The sequence below is a fragment of the Sylvia atricapilla genome, chromosome W (assembly GCF_009819655.1).
Source record: "Sylvia atricapilla isolate bSylAtr1 chromosome W, bSylAtr1.pri, whole genome shotgun sequence".
Taxonomy (NCBI): domain Eukaryota; kingdom Metazoa; phylum Chordata; class Aves; order Passeriformes; family Sylviidae; genus Sylvia; species Sylvia atricapilla.
This window is the reverse complement of record NC_089173.1, coordinates 14683513-14705076: the sequence shown is the minus strand read 5'-3', so window position 1 is coordinate 14705076 and position 21564 is coordinate 14683513.

Sequence of the window (21564 nt, the reverse complement as noted above, 5' to 3'; positions counted from 1 at the left end):
GCCAGGATTTTGTGACAAACTGTAACTTTAATAATATCTGTCCCTCTGGGCTATCTGGATCCAAATTAGAATATTGCTGGAAATTTTGTCTGAGCCTGCTCAGCCAGGCTGCTGGGGTTTCATCTTTCTCTTGCGTCCTGTTAAAAGCTAATTTGGTGTTGCTACTCCGAGAAACTGATTCTTTAATACCTCTTATCATTAGGTTTCTATAATCTTCCATATTTCTTCTCCCTTCTCCTCTGTTTGGGTCCCACCCTGGGTCAGCTATTGGCAACTTCTGGTCACCGGGAGGGCCCATTCGGTTTTCTCTCTCCCAGATGCGCATCCCTGCTGCCCTAACCAGCCGAACCTCGTCTGGATTGAAGAGTATATTTAAGATGGAGTTTAGTTCTCCCCATGTATAAATATTTGGGCCCAAAAACTGGTCAATCTGGTTGGCAATTCTCACTGGGTTTTCAACTAGATTCCCCAGCTCTTTCTTAAAACTTCTGACTTCTGACGCTGTTAAAGGTGTATTGACAAACCCTATTCCTCCAACTGCCCCACCCAATGGGACCTCCTTTAGGGGAAAGAGTTTGGTTTTTGACCTGGTGTTACTGTAAGGGTAACTTTCTGGGTTTTTTATTGCCTGACAGGATGCATTGTTAGGTGCCAGACCTAACTCCCAGCTGTGAGGGGGTGCAGGGATTGTGGATGGTGAAGGAGAGGAGGTTAGACCAGTGTTAGGGAATGGCAGAGGGTAAGAAGGGTTATAAATTGGAGGGGGGTAAGCTGGGGAAGGAACAGGGATTACAGTTTGGGAAGGTATGATTTTTAGGTGAGGTTGGAGGATTATTTCGGGATAAACTGTAGGAGGAGGCAAGTGTTCTAAGGGGTCCCAATTATGGCTAGCTTCTTTTTGGTTCTTCTGCTTTTCATTCCTTTGTTTCCCTTGCTGTAACTTACATATTTTTGTTGTTTTATTTTTGACTACTTGTTTTTGCCAACAGATAGCATAGAGTATCTGTTCAATACTTGAATCTCCTCGAGATTTCAAGTATTGAGTCAATTGTGAACACATCCAGGGGTCTTTAGTTCCACACCATGGCCATTTTACAGGTAAATTTAGGTTAGGCCAAGCCTCTATGCAATAATGGATCATCTTGATTCTGTCTAAGCTTTTAGTGGCCTCATCAACTTCCCATAGTTCCAACATTTGTCCTAGTGGACTGTCTGGTGGAATATTTCTTATCTTTTTCTCTCTCTCTTCAACTGGCTCCACTCTACTTATGTACGCCCCCATTTTCAGTGGGTCTTAAATAAAAACTACGCTGTTCCTATTCTGACAGAAACTTTACTTCAGGGCAACACAAAGCAAAATTATTTGACTTTGTTTTAATTAAACTTCTTTAAGGTGCCCCTACACATACACAAGTATAAAGGCAGGCAGCCCAAATTTTAACTCTCACTCACTCTTTGAGCACTCGTTAGTAGCCCCAGGGACCCTCTCAGGGTTTGGGCACTACCCCTGCCAGTGCTCGGAATGCTCCACAGGTAGCCTGGTGACCCGCCCTTAGGGCCTCAGCCACTACCCCTTGGCCAGCACTCCTTTACTCCCCTGCACCCGGACAGTGTACCTCTTCCCTGGGTACCCCCGACCAATACGACACCCTCGAACCCGGAAAGCGTACCCAAGATACCCCCGACCAATGCAGACTCTTTTATCCCAGCACCCCGACAGCTACCCCAGCCAGTCTCCAAAGCACCCCGAAAGCAGCCTATCTTTGCTACCCCAGCCGGTACTCAGACGCTCTGGGCCGTAGCCTCAGCCAGTACTCTTTATCCCAGCACCCCAACAGCTACCCCAGCCAGTCTCCAAAGCACCCCGAAAGCAGCCTATCTTTGCTACCCCAGCCGGTACTCAGAGGCTCTAGGTCGTAGCTTCAGTCAGTGCTCTCTTTCTCTCCCCACACCCTGGTAGTTACCCCAGCCAGTGCCAACTCACAAGCCCCGAAAGTAGCCTGGGCAACCCGCCCTTAGGGTTCCAGCCGCTCCCCCAGCCAGCGCTAGTCTCCTGTGACACCCCGGGCTATAACCTCAGCCAGTGTGGTGCGTGCCTCACTTACTTCTTTGACGTGCCACTTACTCTCTAAATTCCTCCGCACGTCCAGAGGGGGGCGCCTATGCCCCTGGAGACGCTTCAGTCACTCTCAGTTCACTCGCTTCCTGCTTTTCCCGGCCGGCCCCCTCGCGGGGGTACTCAGCAGTCCAAACTCGCTTGGGGGGTCCGAGCTGCCGGCCCCCCACTCATTCACTCCACATCCGCTCGTCTCCACTCCCGCCACCGGTTATTCTTACCGATGCTCCTCCGTGGCGTCCCGCGAGGCTGGCGAGCGACGTCCTCTGGTCCGGGATGTCCAGCTGTCCAGGAGGTCCGAGGTCGGGCTGCGCCTTCCCGTCCTGGTCCTCTTCTGGGCGTGGCTTAGATCCCGGACGAGCCCCCAAATTGTTGTAAACGGGCCAGGAGACCTGCTCCTTTGAAAAGTCTTTATTAGTCAGCTCTTTAAAGGGGGAACTCGAGGGGTCGCCTGCGCCGCCGCTGCTCCTGTCGCCGCCCTCGCTCCTGTCGCCGCTGAGGATCAGGTGTCAGGCGAATCTGCTGCTCTCGCCGCAGCAGAGTCGGGGGTTCCGGTCTCGCGGGAATTCCCGGCAACCCAACTGGGCTCGTGTGGTCTAGGGGCGTCACTTCTTCCCAGTCTCTTTGTGGTCGTGGCGAGGCGGCAGAAGCAGAATTCAGTCCTTAGGTAGCTGAGGGTCTTCTCGGTGTTGTAGTGTTTCCCTTTTATCTGGATTTTGTGCTGGGTCCCGGCTTTTGGGTCTGCTTGCTGGCAACTGTACTTCGGTTTTGGAGCGATGCACCATGGAAGTCCTTGGATTTTCCTATTAGGCGGGGCCAGCAGTTCGAGGAGCCGGCGGGGAATGGGGACAGCCTAGCCCGACGGAAGGGGAAGGGAACCCGGGGTTTTAGAGGGGGTATACAACTTGGAATAAGGTTTTGAGGGTACAAATTTTGGTACAAACAGCATAACTTCCTTAACAGACAGGTTACAACTGGCATAACATTTTAAACAGCAGAACTTTCTTAACAAATGACAAACTGTGTCAAAAAAAGGGAATTTCTTACATTTCATTCATTTCATCTGGAAAGAAGAAATATGGAAATTGAGTTTGGAATTGTTGGAAAGGGATGGACTATGTCCATGAAAAATATTAGCAATAATTGGTCCCAAATCACTGCTATGAGCTGCAGATACTGATAGTCTGGATCTCACATCCATTAAATGACTTGTAGCTATCAGCAGCTCCAGGGTTTTTCTGCCCTCCAGCAAACACGTCTCCTTTTTCTGGAGGTTTGGTTATGTTCTGTTTCATTTCATTGCTGAGAAAAATTTAAATATTTCTTATATCTGTGTCAGCATCTGGTAACAGAGCAAGAATTCTGGAAGCTGAAAAAAAATTTAAAAATCCATAAACATAAAAATATATACATATAAAAAATAGGAGCTTCCTTCCTGTATTCCCTGAGCACATGAAACTGCTTCCAAAGCACATTTTATTTTAAGGTGAGTTATTTTGTTGCCATTGTGACATCATTTGGGTTTCCAACCACTGTCATGTTGGTTTTATCCCAGGCAAGACTTGCCACAAGCAGTCACCATCCCCAGCCCCTTCCCAGCCAGCAGCTTCCCACGGAGCTGCAGGATTCCCTGGAACTCCAGACTGCAGGATGAGGTGTCACCACTCCCTGCTAAGGCATGGGGGGACACGGGACCTAGGCAAGTTAGAGAGGAGAGGCAGGCATGGAAAAACTCTGACCAGAAGGATTTTCCTCTGCTCATTCCTCATCCTTCCTCCTCAGCCCCTGCAGTGAGCTGTGAGAAGGTCAAAAATAACCTGGTAGATTTATTAATTAACACTAATTAATACACTCAGCTGCTCTGGTGTCATTGTGCTCATCTACCCCAGGCCCTGACATGGACAAGAATAAACCGTGTTTGCCCCCAAAAGCTTAAAATCTCTGTCAATCCTATTTCTTGCTGCACAAGTGTCTCATGGATTTAGTTTATTACCAAGAGAACTGCACTAAAATAAAGATTTTAAATACAAAGGTCTGTAATTATGTTAATAAAGATGCAAAGAAACGGGATTCCCTGGTAAGAGAATATTTGTGGGGTCATTTGGGTCAAATGGGCTCTGTAGGTGTATTTGAAATTAATATTTAATTTTATGTATTATTATATTAAATATTTAAATTAATTGTGTTATTATGATGCTAAAGACTTTTAATGGGAAATGCCTTTTTTTGGCTCTAATTGATTTAATTAAAGCAGGCAGAGTACGCCTCATTAGCCTAAAACCTATTTCATGGATGCCAGGCCCTATATGTGACCAACAGCCCAGGTGCCTGTTCTACTGCAAAGCCAAAAGGAGCTAAAAAAAAGCTGTTTTAAAGGTTTTCTATGTTTTTAATTTTAAATAAACCATTTCCAGATTATCAAATCGAGGCTACATTCCCATGGCAGACCTGAGCCCTGTGTAAGCCTTCCAAGGATTGCAGCATCTGGCTAAATCCAGACCAGATTAAAGCATAGCTTTCACTGCACAAACTCTCCCTGAAAGGAGCAAGATACTCTTGATGCCGGGAAAAGGATGGAACTGGGAATTGCAGGCAGAGGATAAAGAATGTCAAAGGCAGCAGAAGGATCCAGGGGAGAGGAGGCAAGGTCCTTTGCTGTATGAGAGGCTGGTGCACTTCTCCTCTGCAGAGGGAATTTGGGAAGCAGAGACATTCCGGGAGCATTCCAGCCACGGCCATTGGGTGTTCCTGATGTTATAAATGCCTATTATAAAGTTGGCTTTTCACAAGATGTGTGCTATATGATTAATAACTTTGTGGTAAGGATATAAGTTTTTATTTTCTGATGTTAGTAAAGAAAATTAGGCATAGTGGTAGTAGTGATATAGTACTTGCTTAAACTGTCTGTTTGGCTGGGATAACATCCAGTGAACATGTAAAGAAGACTCTGCTATTGATACACCAACTATCAGCATCTGCCATCTGAAGAAAGCATGGACCAAGGCCCAATCTGGAGGTGATAATGAAGAACACAGCCAAGACACATGCATGCTCTAAAAAGGCGGACCCGAGGAGGAGCCATGCAAAACAGTCCCTGGAATATGGAAACTATTTTATGGAAAAATATTAATATTCAACAGACTGATACAACAGAAAGGGTATTTAAAGAAAGCCTGTGAAATAGCGAATTGTGGACTTGGCTAAATGCCAAGTCACCCGGCCAGCCGTACTTTGCTTTTTTTTCCCTTATCTCCTAACTGTCTTATCTTTTCATTAAAACCTATTTCTTAAAATCTACCAAAAAGTGAATCTCGTTTTTCACAATTTGGGGGCTCTTGCCGGGATGTACCTCATCCCTGAAACCCCAGGAGATTCAGAGCAAGGGAGGCACCCCGCCTGATTTTTGGCGGCCCAAAACTTTGTTTTTCCTGGTGAGAATTGGGGATTGCAGGTAAACACCCGAAGAGATAAGCAAGGAGAAGGAAAGCAAGCAAAGTAAAGAAAAGGGAAAAGGCTCCCTGAAACTGCAGTATTTTTGCTCTGTAAAAAACCTCGTGCACGAAGAACCTAAGAAAGAAAAAAGGATTGTAAGTATCTCTTAGGGGAGCGGGATAGGGGGTCTGTGTGGTGTGTGAATGAGACACTGGCCGGGCACCCCAGACTGGTGAAACGAGTGTGGTGGCTTCTCATGCTGCGGTACCGTGCTCCCGTGAGAGGGGCGGCCAGTACGGAGGCGAAGCGAAAGGTAACGAGTGAAAGTGACCCCCGGGTGGCTGGGACAGGGTCCCAGGGAGGGGTTGGACCCCTCGGGTAGGGAGCCGATGGTTTTCCTATACCATCCACTGGGAAAACTGGATAAGTGGGGGACCCCAAAACATTGTCGGATTGAAGGTTGGGTAACCTAAGAGCATCCGGAGAGTGGCCAAATGCATGACTTTTTTGCCAGATTGAGGATAAAAACACTAAAAGGGCTAGGGGTGTAAGGATCAAGATACCGGGGTTTTAAAAAACCGACCAGGTTGAGAAACACCAGAGGCTCAACAAGTGTGATAATCCAAGAGCATCTGGAGGAGAGGATAGCTAAATACCTATAGGTAAATAATAAACATCAAAAGAGGGTACCATTTTTCTTGTATTGTCTGCTTGTGTTGTCTTGTTGTGAAAGAAGGTGAGCAAGGAAGGTGTACTGAATTGAATAAAGGTGAATGAATGAATGTAAGAATACTAATCTTTTTATGTTGTCTTTGTGTGAGTGAATTGTATGAATGCATATGTAATATAGACTGTTGAAGTAAAAAGGAATTTTTTGAAGAAAGTACATGGTATTGTGCTGAGATAAAGAGTTTTCTGTGCCTTGTAGGGGAGAGGGGGAAAGGGGAAAGGTGGTGTTCAGGCTGTTAGGGAAAGCAGAGACCAAGTGACAACGAGCCAAAATCCTGAAAATGGGACAGAAAACTAGTAAAAATCAGAATTCAAAAATAAAAAAAGGGGAAAAAGAGTTGCCAGCAGAAATACCCCAAGATAGCCCGTTGGGGGCTTTGTTAGCAAACTGGGACCTAAATCCTTGTACAAGAGAAAAAGACAAAGTTAAGATGATTCAGTATTGTATGAGTGGACAAGGAGAGAAATAAGATCTGACCATGTTTATTTGCCTAGATATGGTTCCTTTGAAAGGTGGATTTGTTAGGCTTTAAACATATATATAAATTCAAAGGAACCGTTTAACCCCGAGGAAAAAGGAATATGCTGCCTACTGGAGAGGAGACATGGATACCATAAGAATTTTTAAAATATCTAAACCCCCAGAGACAGAGCAAGAAGAGAAAAAAAGAGAAAAGGGCTTAGATTTCTTAAAAATCTTACCTCCCCCACCTCTGCCTGCTGCCCTACCTGTCCCTGCTCCCGCACCACTTTCTCCCCCGCCTCTGCCGGCTGCCCCAGACGTCCCTGTTCCCCTGCCGGCCGCCCCCCGTATGTGGCCATCCCACCTGCCCCGGCCCCGGTACCGGCTGCTCCAGCGCCGCCGGCTGCCCAGCCGTTCATAGCTGCCGCGCCTGTGTTTGCTCCGGCCCCGGCCGCATGCTCGGGGGTCGCTCCCTTAGACATGCCGGGACATGTGCCAGCCCCAGGCCCGGCGGCATGGCCCGCGGCAGCTCCGCCGGGAACCCCGGCTGTCCCAGCCACGGCCGCTTCGGCCGCCCTTCCCCCGCCTGGGGTTACTTCGGCTGTCCCGGCCCCAGCAGCTCTGCCCTTGATGGCTCCGGCTGTGCCCAGTACAACCAGTAAAGAACGCGTGCAAAAGATTCATGCCCCAGTCTGGTTTCCGCCAGAAAACCCAGTCCTGTCGGCGGTTCCGGCTACAGCCCCCGCCAACCCCCTCCCTTTCCTGGAGGCCTCAGGCCCGGGGTGGACTACTGTCCCCATCCCTCCCTCTCTCCCAGTCCCAGCCACCCCTGCCCTTCCCCTTGTGAAGACAAGCCCTGCTGGCCAGGGGAGTTCTCCTCTTCAAGGGGAAACACCACACCAACATAAGGATAAGAAACAGGAAAGCTGGGATAAAGGGATCAATTTATTCCCATTACGGGAAGTTCCTATGGGAGGGGGGAGTACAGGGTTTGTAAATGACCCTTTGACTTCTTCAGAAGTCAGAAATTTTAAAAAGGAAATTAAAGGATTGTTGGAGGACCCAGTAGGTGTTTCAGAACAACTAGATCTTTTCTTAGGGCCCAATTTTTTACTTGGACAGAATTACAATCAATTATGAAGATTATTTTTTTTTCCAGGAAGAAAGGCAGATGATTAGAGCTGCTGGAATAAGGATTTGGGAAAGGGAAAACCCACAGGGAGAGCCAGGAGACCAAAAAATGCCAGTAGAACCTCCAAATTGGAATCATAATGATGAGGCAGGACGGAGATCTATGAATGATTATCGTAATTTGATAATCAAAGGAATAAAAGAAGCTGTACCACAAGGGCAGAATGTCAAGAAAGCCTTTGAAGGACAGCAGGGAAAAGAGGAAACACCAACAGAATGGCTAGAAAGACTCAAGAGAAATATGAAATGATATTCTGGAATAGATCCTAAGACACCTGTTGGACAGGCTTTATTAAGAGTTAATTTTGTTACTCATGCCTGGCCAGATATAGGAAAAAAAAAACTGAAAAAAAATGGAAGACTGGCACAAAAAAGCACTAAATTATTTATTAAGGGAGGCCCAAAAAGTTTATGTTAAAAGAGATGAAGAAAAAGCCAAAACAGAAGCAAAGATCATGGTAGCCATGATGCGAGAAAGTAATTTCCAAAGAAACCCAAAGCCCCTGGGTACCACTCCTAGATATTCAGGTCTTAGAGATAGGAAAAAGGAGAAAAATAGAGCCCCAGTACAAACAAAATCCCAGGAGCTCCCTAAGAACGTCTGTTTTGTTTGTGGGGAAGAGGGACATTACAAACGTGAGTGTCCCCACCGAAAAAAAGATTTGAAAATCTTCAGAGAAATAAACCAAGAAGAATAGGGAAGTCATAAGGCTCTATTTTTTAGGGGACAAATACCATCAAGAGCCTTTGATAACTTTAAAAGTGGGTCCCCAGGGGGAGGAACTGGAATACGTTGTAGATACAGGTGCTGAGAGGACCTGCTTATTAAGTATTCCAACAGGTTATAATGTAAGTAAAGACACTGTAAAGGTGTCAGGAGCAAAAGGAGAGAGTTTTACAGTTTCTGTTATTAAAAATGTGGTGATAGAAGGTGAAACTAGAATTTGGGTGGGAGATGTCTTATTGGTCCCTGGGGCAGGTAGCAACTTATTAGGAAGAGACTTACAAGTAGAACTGGGAATAGGGGTCATACCACAAGAAGGGAAAATGACAGCAAAAATTTTAAAACTCGACCAAAAGGATGAGGATGAAATTAACAAAGAAGTTTGGGCTGGAGAAGGAAATAGGGGAGGATTAAACATAGACCCCATAAGGGTCACAATTGAAAGAGAAGAGTGGCCTATACATGTACGTCAGTACCCTATATCTTTAGAAGGGCGAGATGGTTTGAAGCCAGTAATAGAAGGACTAATAAAGGATGGGACATTAGAACCCTGCATGTCTCCCCATAATACCCCTATTCTGCCAGTAAAGAAGCCTGATGGGAATTATATATTAGTACAAGACTTACGGGAGGTTAACAAACGAACTCAGACCCGTTACCCAATAGTACCCAATCCTTATACTCTTCTAAGCAAAGTCCCACCCCAGCATCAGTGGTTTAGTGTGGTGGATCTAAAAGATGCTTTTTGGGCTTGTCCATTAGCCGAGGAAAGCCGAAATATCTTTGCTTTTGAATGGGAAGATCCACATACTGGAAGGAGACAGCAACTAAGATGGACAAGATTGCCGCAAGGCTTTTCTGAGTCACCCAACTTATTTGGACAAACTTTAGAAATAATATTACAAACTTTCCCTACTCCTCCTGGAATACAAATTATACAATATGTGGATGATCTCTTATTATCAGGGGAATCTAAAGTCGAAGTTAGGGAAGCTACCATAAAACTTCTGAATTTTCTTGGGGAAAAAGGACTAAGGGTATCAAAAGGAAAACTACAGTTTGTAGAACCTGAAGTGAAATATCTTGGACACTTGATAAACAAAGGTAGCTGAAAACTAAACCCTGAGAGGATTGCAGGAATTTTATCCCTCCCCCCTCCCTCTTCAAAAAGGGAAATAAGGAAACTACTTGGATTATTAGGGTATTGTAGATTGTGGATTGAAGGGTATACACAAGCAGTAAAATTTTTATATGGAAAATTGACAGAGGGAGATAATGTAAAGTGGACCAAGGAAGATGATGATAAATTAGAGGAACTGAAGTCAAAACTAGCCTCAGTGCCAGCTCTAAGCTTACCCTCATTAGAAAAACCTTTTCATCTGTATGTAAATGTGGAAGGTGGAGTAGCTCATGGGGTCCTGGTTCAAGAGTGGGGCGGAGTGAAGAGACCAATAGCTTATTTATCAAAAATGTTGGATCCAGTGAGCCACGGCTGGCCAGTATGTATTCAAGCTATTGCTGCTACTGCAGTCCTGGTAGAAGAGAGCCGTAAGCTTACTTTTGGAAGTAAATTAGTTGTGTGTACTCCTCATGCAATTCGAAATATATTAAATCAGAAGGCTGAAAAATGGTTAACAGACTCTAGGATGTTGAAATATGAAGCAATCCTGATAGACAGTGATGATCTGACATTAGAAGTAAACAAGAGTTTAAATCCAGCACAATTTCTATATGGAGAACCAAAAAATGATTTAACACATAATTGTCTAGAAATTATCCAATACCAAACTAAGGTACAGGAAGATCTTGAAGAGCAAGCCCTTTTGGAAGGGGAAACAATATATGTGGATGGTTCTTCCAGGTGTATACAAGGGAGAAGAATGTCAGGATATGCTATGGTTGATGGGAAAAATATGCAAACCATTGAAAAGGGAAAGTTACCATCAAATTGGTCAGATCAAGCTTGTGAATTGTATGCTCTAAAAAGAGCACTGGAATATTTGACACATAAAAAAGGGACTATATATACTGATTCAAAATATGCCTTTGGGGTAGTACATACTTTTGGAAAAATTTGGGAAGAAAGGGGATTACTAAATTCAAAAGGAAAGGGGTTGATACATGAAGGTCTTATCTTGGAGGTCTTAGAGGCATTAAAATTGCCAGAGGAGATAGCTGTAGTACATGTAAAAGGACATCAAAAGGGAATGACCTCTGAAATAAGGGGGAATAATCTGGCAGATCAAGAAGCTAAGGATGCAGCAGAAAATGGAACCCAAAAGATTAAGCTAATTCTGACTTCAAATGAGGAGGAATTGGAAACTCCAAAATTCAGTGAAGCAGAAGAAGGAGAATTAAGTAAGATAGGGGGAAAGTTGGATGAATCAGGAAGATGGAAACTTCCTGATGGGAGACAGTTACTTAATAAACCACTCACTAAGAAAATATTAGAACACATGCATCAAAAAACCCATTGGGGTACTCAAGCTTTGTGTGATCACTTCCTAAGAAATTATGGATGTTATTGGGATTTTTGGACTGGCAAAACAAATAACTGAAAGATGTATAATTTGCCAGAAGGTAAATAAAAAGGTGATGAGAAAAACAACATTAGGAGGTCGAGAGTTAGCTCGCCGACCATTCCAAAGCATCCAAGTAGATTTTACTGAACTTCCTCAAGTCCAAAAATGGAAGTTTTTATTAGTAATAACAGATCACCTGACTCATTGGGTGGAGGCTATTCCCACTGTCAAAGCCACAGCTAACATGGTATGTAAAGTCCTTTTGGAACAAATTATTCCCAGATATGGAATGGTCAATAGGATAGACTCGGACAGAGGAACACATTTCACGTCAAAAGTCTTACAGCAAATAGTTCAAGCCTTGGGAATAAAGTGGGAATTACACACCCCATGGCATCCACAAAGTTCAGGTAGGGTAGAGAGGATGAACCAGACTTTAAAAAGAACCCTAACAAAACTAGTAATTGAAACCCAAATGTCGTGGGTGAAATGCCTACCCTTGGCTTTATTGAGGGTTCGCACACAACCCAGATCAGACTTGGGAGTGTCACCTTATGAGATGATGTTTGGATTACCCTTTTTGACCACTCAATTTGAAACAGCCACTTATGATGTAGGGAAAATGAGTGTTAGGAAATATGTCAACACAATTGCAAAGACCCTTGAAAATCTGCGGTTGAAAGGGATAATCTCTCAAACCGCACCGTTAGACTTTAAAATCCATAATATCCATCCAGGAGAGTGGGTACTAGTTAAAACTTGGAAAGAACAATCCTTAATTCCACAATGGGAAGGTCCCTTTCAGGTATTGCTGACAACTGAGGCTGCGATCCGGACCAGGGAACGAGGGTGGATCCACGCCAGCAGGATCAAAGGACCCGTGGAAGAACCAAAGGAATGGACTGTAACTTCGGAACCGGGTGATACCGAACTGACTCTAGAACGAGGACTGAGTGGTAATGAACTGGGGAGAACCTAAATAACCCAAGAAATACACAAAGAATCACACCTAATTGGGAAATAAAGCCAAACTTTCAAGTTCAGCCTGGAAGTATTCCAGAACACCCCTATTACCCCCTCTGGAGAGGAACACTTCCACTTCAAACAGGAGGATAAGGACTGTTTCAGTCAGAGGATTCTTATATTCTCACCTTAAGACTTATACACAGGAGTTACTACCTTCATCAGAATTATACTATATACCCTGCTTGATTTATCCCAAAGAGTTAAAAAGTAAATGTTCACATTGTTGTTATTGTAATTCACATCCTTATTGCATGAAGTAACAAATTTATTCCCCATCCTGGTAGAACTAAAACCAACTGAAATAGTAACTTTGCTCTGTATGGGAATAACTAGTGCCTGTTGAGTGGGAAAATATCTGAGGAACAGTGGAGAAATTGAGGTAAGAAGTATCAAAGAAGACTTGCCTGGAAATTAACAAAAGGAAAGTGACAAGGAAATAGAGGGCAAGACTGGGTTGGCCACTGTAATTGCCACCAAGATGATCATATACTCCTGCTGTGGGTTGCAACCCCATAGGCATGGAAGGTGGAGGTACAAGCCATACCAGACCTCTGTTATTCCTTTTTTTGTCACTCATTCTTCTTTTCCCTTTTGGGACATCGGCTAAGTCATGCCACAGGTGTTATCGAAAGCTGTATATGGAAAGACACTGAGGTTCCTTTCTTATTACACATACCCACATCAACAGTCACTGTTATAACCCATCCAAATTAGAAAATTGTATTCATAATGGGAAAAAATATTGGGTTGTGGAAAACCTGGGGGCAAATGGTGACAGATTGGGAAGTAAGTGTCCAAAAGGAGAAAAATGGATTTGTCTCACATATGCTGTCAGGAGTAGAGGCCAAGATTTAGTAAAAGACCAACTAGTGAACAAAAAGACAAAGCTAACACAGAAATCAAAGCCGGTACAGATTTCACTCCAAGATTTGTATACAAATCTGGATCAACAATTAAAAAAAGAGATAGATATCTCAAAATCGGGGAAAAATCTGTTTGTGGAATTGGGAGAAAGAATAAACCGGGAACTTAATGTAACTAACTGTCGGGTCTGTGGAGGGGCTTTGATGTCAGAAGAATGACCATGGAAAGGCAGTAGCTTAGGCCCAGTTGAATTCCTTAAGTGGAACCAGACAAATATCAAAGGGGAAAACCGACCAGAAGGGTGGATTTTAAGCTCAACAGTGATAGGAGAAGAATGTCTCTGGCGTACTGGAAAGAACTTTCTTAATGAAGTAGGCAACGCCCCCTGTAAAAGATATAAGGTAAGCAATGGAACTTTTACCAGGTGGATCCCAGAGAAACCAACTTGGTATTGGACTCAAAAGAAAATGAAAAAGGGAAATTGTGAATATAATAATGAAGTTGAACTTTTTCAATGTAATGATACAGAAAAAAATCCTTATTTTGGGATCCCAGAAATATCCAAATTTTGGGAAAATATAAATCAACAAGAAAAGAATTACTGGAAAGCACCAGATGGCTTATTTTGGATATGTGGAAAGAGGGCATACCCAAGACTCCCCTCTAGATGGAAAGGAAGTTGCACTTTGGGAATCATACAGCCAGGATTCTTTCTTTTACCAGGATCAAAGGAAGATCAGTTAGGGATACCGGTGTATGAGGACTTAAAAAGAGATAAGAGGGATGTGATTGGAGGATTCCAAAAATGGGGAAATGATGAATGGCCCCCTGAACGCATATTGGAAACATATGGGCCAGCCACCTGGGCACAGGATAGGAGTTGGGGATATCAGACCCCAATTTATATGCTGAACCGCATCATAAGACTCCAGGCTGTTGTAGAAATAATAACAAACAAAACTGGTCAGGCGTTGGAATTATTATCAAGTCAACAACGCCAAACCAGGGCTGCAGTATATCAAAACATGTTAGCTTTAGATTATTTACTGGCTGAAGAAGTGGGTGTGTGTGGAAAATTTAATACGTCTGATTGTTGTTTAAAAATAGATTGCAATGGAGATGCTGTTCTGGATATAGTCAATGATATTAGAAAAATAGCTCATGTACCAGTCCAAAAGTGGGAATCAATGTTAAAAAGCAGTTGGTGGGATAACTTACTGGACATAGAATGGTGGAAAAAACTAGGATTTTTTCTCTTATGTGCTACTGCTGGACTTATATTTCTTCCTTGTTTAATCCCCTGCTTTATCCGGCTGATCACAGACGTAGTTCAAGGCATGCAAGTGATAACAATGCCTGTGGAACCAAAATTGACTACATCTGGAGCAGCACAAAAGATCATGGTGTTAAAGAAACAAAATAATGTAAAACACCCCTTTGAAGAAGCAAAATTGATCTGTGAAAAAAATGAACGAATAATGGAAGCTAGTAAGCAAAGAGGATGGCTCAAGCCAAATGATTGATAAAAAGAAAGAGGGAGGAATTTGTTATAAATGCATATTATAAAGTTGGCTTTTCGCAAGATGTGTGCTATATGATTAATAACTTTGTGGTAAGGATATAAGTTTTTATTTTCTGATGTTAGTAAAGAAAATTAGGCATAGTGGTAGTAGTGATATAGTGTGCTTAAACTGTCTGTTTGGCCGGGATAACATCCAGTGAACATGTAAAGAAGACTCTGCTATTGATACACCAGCTATCAGCATCTGCCATCTGAAGAAAGCATGTACCAAGGCCCAATCTGGAGGCGATAATGAAGACACAGCCAAGAAACACACATGCTCTAAAAAGGCGGACCCGAGGAGGAGCCATGCAAAACAGTTCCTGGAATATGGAAACTAGTTTATGGAAAAATATGAATATTCAACAGACTGATACAACAGAAAGGGTATTTAAAGAAAGCCTGTGAAATAGCGAATTGTGGACTTGGCTAAATGCCAAGTCACCCGGCCGGCCGTACTTTGTTTTTTTTCCTTATCTCCTAATTGTCTTATCTTTTTATTAAAACCTATTTCTTAAAATCTACCAAAAAGTGAATCTCGTTTTTCACACTGAGATTGCCCCAGCTCCCTGATGGAAACCCTCTGGAACACAGCCTGAACACACCAGTTCACAGCTCAGCAACAACCGCCACAATGAGGTTCTTTGCTTGCAGAGGTTTTAGCCAAAGCCATTGTTTTAACACCCTTTTAAAATATTTATTTTCTAATGTCTTTGACTGGGGGAAGGGTGGAAGGGGCTCCCAATTTAATTCCATAATCCCCCTAAGCCTTGCTTAATGCACTCACTCTGCTTGGCCTCTGTGAATTTTACAGTGGTGTTTTGGGTGGTTGCAGCACTGCACTGGAAAATGTCCAATCATTTATTTTGCAGCCATTTGAGGGAAATGATTCCCAGGGCTGGAAGCCCAGTTGTTAAATCCATATTGCCAAAGGAAACAAACTCTGTCATCCAGATGGAGCTGGACCTCTGTTGAGGGTTAGGTTTGTTCCTTTCTTACTCTAAAGAATTTTTCCCCATAAGTTACCAAGGAAACTAAGTGTTGGATACTTAAGAGTACTCAACCAAAACAAAGAGGTGGCCAAAGCTCGGAGGGGGCAGGAAAGGACAGAGCTTGAGGCAGCTTGGCACCATTCAGGGAGAGAGAACAGCTGGGTTGCTGCTTGCTGCGGAGGAGTTCACTGTCACTGGAGGGGTTCAGTCCTGGGAAATCTACCATCATCTGCTCGCTCTGGAATTCTGAGCTTCTCTGCTGCCCTGTGAGAGCTGGGCCAGCCCTGCCCCGCCATTGCAGTTTCGTCGGCACCGCTCCTCTTGCTATGGTGTGACCCTGCACCTCCTGCCTGCAGGGACACCCTGCCCCCGCCTGCCGGGACATCCTGCCACTCCAGCTACCAGCCTGGGACTTCTCCACTGTTCCAGTTTGGTGCTCTGAGGATCCTACAAAGGCACTGAGACCAAACTGCCCTGAGTTTTTGTGAAGCAAAATCCTCGAAGTTCTTGGTACTGTTTTTGTTATTAATGCTGTAGTTGTTGTTTTTCTTTGCTTTGTTATACATACTAGAAAAGAACTGCTATTTCTATTCCCAAATCTTTTGCCTAAAAGCCTCTAACTGCAAATTTATAATTAGAAAAAGGGGGTGGGGGGGGGGGGTGGGGGGTGGTTTACATTCTCAATTCCAAGAGAAACTCCAGCTTTCCCTAGCAGATACCTGTCTTCCCAAACCAAGTCAACCTCAGGACTGTCATGCAGATTCCTGGATGAGGTAGCTCAGAGTCCAGTTGAAAACTCCCAAAATTAACAATTAAGCAAGAGCAGGAGACTTTAGCAGTTGGTGAAAAATGTCATTGTTGGCTGAGGGGGTGAGTGGGGCTGGAGAGAACAAAGCAGAGTGCCTAGCTCTGGGACACCCAGGTTCCCCGGGATGAGTCCCCCCAATCATGGCCATGGCTCACCTCAACTGCCCTCAGATGGGGGGGATGGAAGTGCTTCTGGAGGGAAATTCCAACAACAGATTTTGTCCTGCTGCTTTCTTCTCTCAACAGGGAGGGAATGCTGCAGCCTGGTTTGTTTTCCACATGTTCAAGAAAGACAAAATGGGGCTTTAAAGAGTCTTGACGCATCTCACAAGCCTCTGGTCTCCTTAAACCCTTCCCTCAGTTCTCAGCTCCCAGAATTTCTCCAATATCTGCTTGAAACCTGCACCAAGAGGTCAGCATCACTCTCAACGGGATTTTTCCATGTCCTGTTTCAGGATGCACTGTGTCTCCCATGGAAATGTTCCTTGGCCATTCCAGCAGCATCCTGGAGTCAGCAAGGACAAACCCCCCAAATACAAGGACATGGAGGGCTGGGAGAGTCCATAGGCAGCAGCAAAGTCAAGATGAGAAGATGGGTTTGGAAGAAAGTCAAGTTCTGAAAGGTGTGACCTGTAACAACCTCAGTCACCAAGCAGGAGGAAGGAGCAAAGAGAGGAAAAAAAAATGAAAAAAAGCTCTTCTGACTGCAAAGAGCAGGAGAGAGAAAGGTGTCCAGAGACATCAGGAAACACATGGAGAGAAGAGGATCCTTAGGAAATGGCAGATCCTTTAGACTTCAAGGACAATGTGGAGAAGGAACAAGAGATGTTTTTTTCCACCTCTACATTCAAATTCCACACTTGTCCCATTATAATCCAGGGATAACAATGAAAACCTCAGGGAAATAATGACTGATGGCACAATTCTGTCCTGATGGACACCATGGGCCTTCACAGCTTCACCTCCCATCTGCAGTGGTTTTCCAGCAGAAACTCAACCACACAGAACTCGGGGACTTCACAAACACTAAATACACTTTTATTGGTGTAAGAGAAATGAAAGGGAACAGCCAACAAGGCAAGAACTTGCAGGTGTTGAAAACCACCTCACTGGAAATTAAATTAAATTAGTCCTTCAATAAAAAAAAAAACAAAACACCACTTTAAAGGACCTTCCAAGAATGTAAGGCCTCTCCAAATCAAGATGACATATAAAACATATTCTAGCAGGTTATGTCTCAAGCCCTAATAATTTAAGGCAAAAAAAAAAAAATATTCTGAAATCTGAACTCCTGAGGACATCAGGGGAAAGACTTTTCCCCAAGATACAAAGCTGGAAAGCTACAGGAAAATGTGAATGTCCATTAAATGATGGAAGTGCAAGAATTAAATTAAATATGGGGTCACTTTACTGCAGAGGAACTTATGGAAGTTTCCATGTTAAAGCTTTTTCTTATGAGGGATAATTCAGAGATGCTGAGGATGGACCTGACACTGACATCATTCCCCTCGTGTTTCTGCTGGCAGAGCCCAGAGTACACAGGGCCACAGGGCCACCCCTTTTCCTGGGTGTTTCATTCATGGCTGGATTTGGCATTTCTGTGTGAAATAGAGATAAGGAGAGATGTTTAGAAAATAGTCAGAAATTTCACTGCTTTGCAAAGCAGGCAGATTAAGTTGCCCCAGTTGTAGCAGGGCTAATCACAGCTCACAGCAGCTAATGGCTGCCATAAGGAATATGAGATATGGATCAGTCCATGGAGCAAAGGATGACACTGCTTCAGGCAGGTGGAATTTAGGCTGAATGGATTTTAGGATTCTCAGAAGAAAAAAACCCATCATATTTACATCACCAGAACAAGTAATTTATCAACAAGATGAACTATTGCAAGATAGAATTTAGAAACAAAGGCGAGCGGCATCCTGGCTGTTCCTCCATCACCTTCCTATGGGATAATGTTGCACCCAACTCTTGGATGTCTGGCACCATCTAGAGGAATGTTTGGATGCAGCAGAGAAATTAAATATTAAATATTAAATTATTAAAAATAGCAAAAATCCTAGAGCAGATCTTGTGTAATATCTAACAGCTATTTAGTTATTATTTAACAGCTCTTGTCGAGAGAGAGAACCACAGGAAGGAGTGGGAACTTGGAGATTTGTCCTGCAAAAACAGGATTTTGTTTGCACACACAAGCCCGGCACTCCAGCAACTGTAATAAGTGCTAATTATTTTGCACCTCATTTATTTTTTAAAACAAACTATGTATCAAAATTTGAGGTTTCTGTATGTAAAGATCTAAAATAAGCTTAGCCTTTTCAATATTCCTTTATTCACAACTGTGTAGCACAAGTCACCAACTCCTAAATTCCTTCTGAATAGCTCTTATTTTTGAATCAGTTAAACAAAACCTTGGATTTAATTTAACTACTCTCCTTGTTTGCCATTTAGCTCCATATGAAAGGCCCAACATGAGCAGGATGTTCACAGAAATCCTTGTGGGTTGCTTCCAACTCAAGGTATTCTATGAAACGTACACAAAAAATAATAAAAAAAAAAGCCAAAAATGCTTAATTTGTTCCAGTGTTTAAATCCAGCTGTATTCAAGCATGTGTATCCCTATCTATATTTATTGGAAAGGTACAATGCAGGTAAACCCACTACACCTGTACAATTCCACTCTAAACTTTCTTATTTTGATTTTTAACTGTACATTTCTGGTTATGCTAAAGCACAATTCTGTTTTCACACACAGCTAAAGCAGGATTTGACTCATGAGGACAGAATAAACATAAATAAAATATGAGAGAGACACCTTTACCTGATGTTACAAGCTGATTGTGGGGAAGTCCATTTAATTTTGTAATCAAATTAACCAGGGGGTTGAGTTTTAACTATAACTGAGGAAAACTCCCTACAACATCAAATGGGGAGAAGTGATGGGTATTTAAATGTCATCAGTTCCTACTCCTAAAATCCCTCAAAAACTTTAGTTTTCATTTATTTAAAGAGCAGTATGGAAAGAAACAGCTACAATCCAGCTCCTTCCTTAAAGCATCTCTGCTCCTGAAGCCTCCTTAGTCTCTTCTCCCTCCTCTTGCCACCAGCTGCTGCTAGCATTTACATAACACAGCTCTGCTCTGAGGAAAGATGAATCAGCACATCCATAAAATCCTACTTTCACTCCGAGATTTACTATCAGTCCCAGCATGCTGCTGCTTGGATGCAGTGTTATAAATGCATATTATATAGGTGTTTTTTTGCAAATATTAAAATGAATACTATATGTATAATGTGGGAAGATTGTACTGTATTATGTTTTATTAATAGAGTTTAGAAAGGTGATGAATGTATATTTTCTGATTGTAACATAGTGTTAAAAGACTGGGTTGGTGTTTTTTTGTTTTTTTGGTTTTTTTTTGTAATATCTAAACTGACCAAACCAGAAGGTAGGGGGAGTCACCCTGCATTCCTGCATGAAGATTGCTGACCAAAGCTATTGAACCACTGTTATCAAGTATCATATCCAAATGAAGATAACCAGAACCGCAGGAGAAGAATTTATGAGACCTATGTTACCAGACAGAATAGAGCCACCTACAGATAGATCTACCAGATAAAATGATTGAGGGAGAGTTGAAACTGAAGAAAAGAAAATCAAACCCCAAAAGGATGTTTAAATCATGCACTAGGGTCTATTGAATATGTAGCACAGAGATCCTTAAAACAAAGGATCTAAAAGGGTAAGGGTGTGCTGGCTGGCTGGTGCCAGGGACCCTCGGCCGAGAAACTATTTGCTTCATTCTGTCTCCTAATTCTCTATTTTAAATTTTTTTATTAAATGTATAAATTTTTCTATGAAAGTTGTAACATCGCGTGGCTACAAAGTTCATTGTGCCTGTTATAAATTGGCCAGGAGACCTGCTCCTTTGAAAAGCCTTTATTAGTCAGCTCTTTCAAGGGAGAACTCGAGGGGTCGCCTGCGCCGTCGCCGCTCCTGTCGTTCTCGCTCCTGTCGCCGTTCTCGTTCCGGCCACCGCTGAGGAGGTGTCAGACGAATCTGCTGCTCTCGCTGCAGAGTCGGGAGTTCCTGCCTCGCGGGAATCCCCAGGAACTCAACTGGGCTCGGGTGGTCTAGGGGCGTCACTGTTTCCCAGTCTCCTTTGGTCATGGCGAGGCGGCAGAAGCAGAGTTCAGTCCCTAGGTAGCTGAGGGTCTTTTTGTTGTTGTAGTGTCTCTCTTTTATCTGGATTTTGTGCTGGGTCGCGGCTTTTGGGTCCGTTTGCTGGCAACTGCACTTCGGTTTGGAGCGGTGCACCATGGAAGTCCTTGGATTTTCCTATTAGGCGGGGCCAGCAGTTCGAGGAGCCGGAGGGAATGGCGACAGTCTAGCCCGACGGAAGGGGAAGGGAACCCGGGGTTTTAGAAGGGGTATACAACTTGGAATAAGGTTTTGAGGGTACAAATTCTGGTACAAACAGCATAACTTTCTTAACAGACAGGTTACAACTGGCATAACATTTTAAACAGCATAACCTTCCTAACAAATGACAGACTGCGTCAAAAATGGGAATTTCTTACATTTTATTCATTTCAGTGCCCAGAGAGGTTACAGCCACCAGCAGGGAAACAGACGAGACAAGTCTTTTTTGTTAAGCACGAGAGTCCATTTTATTTCCTCCCCGCACCCTGAGCCGGAGAAGGGAGGAGAAGGCGAAGAGAGCCAAGGCCAAGAGAGCACACCCCACCTCCATCTCCTCTTAAGTAGAGGGTTTGGGGGCGGGGCAAAGGGCAGGTAAGGGCATTGACCTGAAGCCAATGAAGACACACTGAGGGGGAAGGAACCACAGGCCAAGGTCATTGAGGGTGTGAAAAACGAGATTCACTTTTTGGTAGATTTTAAGAAATAGGTTTTAATAAAAGATAAGACAATTAGGAGATAAGGAAAAAAAACCTAAGTACGGCCGGCCGGGTAACTTGGCATTTAGCCAAGTCCACAATTCGCTATTTCACAGGCTTTCTTTAAATACCCTTTCTGTTGTATCAGTCTGTTGAATATTCATTTTTCCATAAACTAGTTTCCATATTCCAGGGACTGTTTTGCATGGCCCCTCCTTGGGTCCACCTTTTTAGAGCA